The sequence below is a fragment of the Papaver somniferum genome, chromosome 11, assembly GCF_003573695.1.
Source record: "Papaver somniferum cultivar HN1 chromosome 11, ASM357369v1, whole genome shotgun sequence".
In the NCBI taxonomy this organism is placed as follows: domain Eukaryota; kingdom Viridiplantae; phylum Streptophyta; class Magnoliopsida; order Ranunculales; family Papaveraceae; genus Papaver; species Papaver somniferum.
The window spans coordinates 82,911,837-82,916,904 of NC_039368.1; positions in this window are offsets into that span (position 1 = coordinate 82,911,837).

The following is a 5,068-nucleotide window of genomic DNA, read 5'->3' on the forward strand; positions in this document are numbered from 1 at the left end:
CTTTAGGATCGTCCTAAGCAGCTTCGCGCTCAAGCCAGCAACAACAGGTCGAACAGAGCCCAGCAGCAACAGCAACGAAGCCCAGCTCACAGAAGACACGAGCCCAGCAACAAAAGAAGGCAGAGCCCAGCAGCACTTGGCAAGCCCAGTTCAGTTGAAGTTGGTGAAGCCCCAGTTCAGAGAAGTACAAGCCCACCAGTAGAAGGCAGAGCCCAGCAGCTTCAGTTGGCTAAACCCAGTTTGCTTTGGCTTGGCAGCAGCAGGCTTGGTTCACCAGCTCCAGCAACAGCAGCGGCAGCAGCAACTCAGTGGCACCTGCAAGTGAACAAGAGTGCAATGATCTCAGGAGACAGCTTCAAGCACGCAAGGCCACAACAGCTTCAAGCACAGCAAGGCCACAACAAGGAGACAGCTTCAAGCACAACAAGGCCACAGAACAGCAATGAAAACTTCAAAAATATGGCAGCCAGCTCCCGGCACGCGCCAAAAACTTGGTGTGAAAATGGGGTTGCACACAAAACTTGCAAGTATACAAGGCCAAGCTTTATAGTATAGGGATGAGTAGGGGTTAGTCCACAGGGAGTGGAAGCATACAAGAAATTTTCCTAAGCTATCAATGGGTGCAAAGCACTATGTCAGTGAGCAAAGCAAGGTAATGTGGCAGATGCAAGGAACTAAAACAGTTAACAAAGCAAAGCAGTTAACACAAGATGGCAGCACAGCAAAGATTAAATGGCAGAGGATATAAAATAACAATAGCAGGGAACCAAGGCTGTAAGCCAAGGGAAGGGGGAGTTTGTGCACTGATTTCAGTGCACAACAACTTCAAAATGCAAGAAAAACAGTGAAGGAAGGTAAATTTAGCAGGGAACAAAATAGAACTGAAATTATAAGTGATTGCAAAGGATTTGTGGTTAAGCCAAGGCTTAGGATCCACCTTGTGTCCTAATCAAACAACATATTTCTAGGTTGAGTTGAAAATCCTATGCATACATCTAGAATGGGAGGAAAACTAATTTGCTCACTAGTTTGCCCCTAGCATTGACTGTCTTTTGACAGAACAATCAATCACAGGCACTATGAGCATTAATCTCTTCCCAATGCTCAAGCAAAACAGGGAAAGGAGTTAACTATCCTAGCAACTTGTCATTTGACAGTGCATAAGGATTCAACTGAGCCTTAGCTGCAGTGAATTAGCTCATGCTAGACATGAGTATAACAACAGTATTCATCAAATAAGCTAAATTAAGATACAACATGAACACATGTTGCACACAATCAACTGTAGCTAAAATGGAATTTGGAAAATGAAAATTGATTGCAAATATTGTTCACTGGCTAGCCCAGAGATGATTTCTACAACACCCATAACATCAATTTATAGTTTTTTACAAAACCCTAAATTTCTACAAACCCTAAATTGAAAATCCCCAAATCAGCAGGATTAGGGTTTCGATAAATAAAATTAACTCACCCTCTGATGCAAATAGACTCGACCCATGCTTGTACTTCTCCTCCTCTGCTAATCCTCTACTCGAATTTCTCCCAAATTTTGTCTTCTCTTCACTGTGGTGAATCCCTGGTTATGTCTTCTTGGTAGCATCAAAAATCAATGCTAAGAACAAGACATACACGACTAGGGAAGAGGTAGGCGATGGTGGTGGTTTCCTTGTGGTCGTGGTGGAGATGGAGACGGCGGAGCAGACATGGCAGTGTCTGCCATGGTCGGGGGAAGAGGAGAAATTTGGGGGAAGTTTATTTGGGTAAGAAGAGAGTGGGTGTTTGTTTTGGGTCGATGGGTTTGATGCTTAGGTGTTGAGCGGGCGCATCCATTTTGATGATTTGCGAAGCTCAGCGGTAGGATGATGAGATGGTAGGTGGATCCAACGGCGATACGGAGGTAAGCGTGGAGCGACCGTCGGATGAAGGGATGTAGCAAAACGGACGACCCAAGATGGAGATGGGCGTTGCGATGTAAAGCGGGGGCTTCGGAGTTTGATGTGCGATGATGGAGCGACCGTAGGATGCTGAAATGCTTCGATCTGACGGCTGAAATCCGAGACGGGCTTGGATAGTGGAAATGTGTTTGAGTAAGGGTTTTGGGCCTTGGGTATGACAAGCCCATATCTTCTTTAAGGACAATTCTTCTTCTTCAAGACCATTCCTAGCCTCTTGGTTTTGTGCACAACGTTCTTCGCGGCTTCCTTGCGTAATTTCTTCCGGCTTTTCACCACTCTTCAGCTCTTTTCCGCTCCGCAAGTCATCCATACTTATATTATTACCTAAAAATGCAAAATTAAGTAAGAAAAATTTATTCTTGAAAACAATGAAAATACAGAATATGGGATAAAATGTAGAATTAATGCACAAAAGATGAGTTAAATGCCAAGAAAAATATATAGAAATATGCACTTTTTAGCACTCATCAAATACCCCCAAACCTGAATTTTACTTGTCCTCAAGTAAAACAAAACTAAGGAAATCCTACCTATACCACTGTCGCTGGTCTCTCGAATGCATTTAGCGTATGCACTAAGCCTTTTAAACCACTAAGTGTCCCTAGTGGACGAGTTGAAGTCTCGTGAAGGTTTGCTTAGAACGTACCTACAAAGTTCTAGGTCAAAATATAAGCTCAGATTCCATCAAATGTGACATGTGCAAGTCAGTTAAGCTCACAGCAAAATGGAGATGTCAATCTAGCTATCGAAGGCACAATCCTAGCACTGATAACAAATAAAGACATGTGATAAGAGTGTAAAGTGTATCTACACATGTGTAAAGAAAGATCGGATGTTATGACTACTAATCACCAAGAGATAGTTTCTCAGGCTAAGAACCAAGGTCGAAATCTAGCTAGCTGTCCGGACTTTACGAGAATTGTGAATGAGTTGGAGGTATTTCACAATTACTCGCGTTGTACATCAATGGCATACACCCTCCTTGCTTATTACAATGAAACAACAAAATGACTTTACATGACTCTTATTTACATTGACTACTCTCTTTTATTTTTGGAACAAGAGAGGATGGAATTGATAAATACTTGATTTTTTTTTTATTTTCTGATATTTTTTTTTTTTTGAATATATACATCGTTTTTTTTTTTTTTTTTTTTTTTTGCACAAGAACTTGAAATTGATTTTTACATATGGTAGCTCTTTTGATACATAACAAAAAGAAACAAAAAAAATGACACTTTGCAAGAGGTAGCCCTTTTTGATGCACCCAGTTAAATTCGATGGTTGTCTTTCTTAATGTAACCTCCACCTTCTATCCCAACCAACCAAAGAACAAGCTAGTCAAGTTTCGTTCAGTATTCTAAAGTGATTGGCAATCGTGACTTCCTATCAAACACCTTGAAGATCGAGGCCATACATGTATTGGTAGATCGTGCGCGTGCAAATTTCTTATCACTATGTGAATTGTGCTAGAATCAGGGTGCCTAAATATCTAGACTAAGACTCCTAAAATTACATATTTGCACAAGAGTCAACATTTCAAGGTAAATGAGCTCCATTTTTATGATTTTTTAATTTTTTATTTTTTATTTTGATTTTTCAATTTTTTTGGAATTTTTCAATTTTTTCAAAAAGATGGAGTTTTGTTTTCAATTATGGCATATTATCGTGGTATCTACTCTATACCCCCAAACCTAAACTAAACATTGTCCTCAATGTTTCAAAAATGGAAAAATTATAACAACAATAAGAGGAACATGCTAGTAGAGTAAAAGGAAGAGAATACCCGATTTCGGCGAAAGCAGATTAAAACTCCGTTATCCAAGGCAAAACTCCAACATATTCGGAGTCACAATGGATGAGCACAAAATATATACAAAAGGAAATTTAACTAACACATTATCTACAAGAAAATTTGGTTTTTAATGGGATTGGACTTTTTGGGAAAAATTTGGTTTTGTCGGGAGACATTTGGTTTTGATGGGAAAAAGAAAAATTTTGGTTTTTAGGGAAACATTTGGAAAACTTTGGTTTTTATGGGAGAAAAACATTTGGTTTTGATGGGAAAAAAAAAATTTTGGTTTTTAGGGAAACATTTGGAAAACTTTTTGGTTATTTAGGGAAAGAGTGGACCAGTTTAGTCCACATAGACCGGGTCCTCCAGGTTGGTTGTTTCAATGTCGGGTGGGAATGGTTCAAGGAATGGCTTCAATCTCTGCCCGTTGACTTTGAAAATGTTCTTGTTGGAGACATCTTCTAGCTCCACAGCTCCATGAGGGTAAACTGTGCGTACTAGGAACGGACCCTTCCATCTGGAACGCAGTTTTCCCGGAAAAAGATGTAACGGGAGTCATACAGCAAAACTTTCTGACCAGGAGTGAAGGATTTGCGCAGAATACGCTTATCATGAAACATCTTCATCTTCTGCTTATATAACTTGGCACTCATAAGCCTCATTTCTCAATTCTTCCAACTCGTTGAGTTGAAGTTTCCTTTGAATTCCAGCTTCGTCCAGAGAGAAGTTCAGCTCTTTGATTGCCCAGTAGGCACGATGTTCTAATTCCACAGGTAGATGGCACGGCTTTCCATACACTAGACGATAGGGGGACATGCCAATTGGTGTCTTATAAGCTGTTCTATAGGCCCACAAAGCATCATTCAATCTTAATGACCAATCTTTCCTAGACGGGTTAACTGTCTTCTCGAGAATGTGCTTAATTTCCCTATTAGAAACTTCTACTTGTCCACTCGTCTGAGGGTGGTACGGAGTAGCAACCTTGTGAGTTATGCCATACTTGCGTACTAAAGACTCAAAGTACTTGTTACGAAAATGTGAACCGCCGTCACTGATGATAGCTCTAGGGGTACCAAAACGTGCAAATATGTTTTCCTTTAGAAATGAAAGTACCACCTTGTGGTCATTTGTTCTGGTTGCTATGGCTTCTACCCACTTAGAAACGTAATCAACTGCGACTAGGATGTACAATCTACCGTCAGAAATAGGGAATGGACCCATGAAGTCGATCCCCCAAACATCAAAAATCTCCACAATCAAAATGGGGTTCAATGGCATCATGTTTCTCCTCGAAATGCTTCCTAGCTTTTGACAG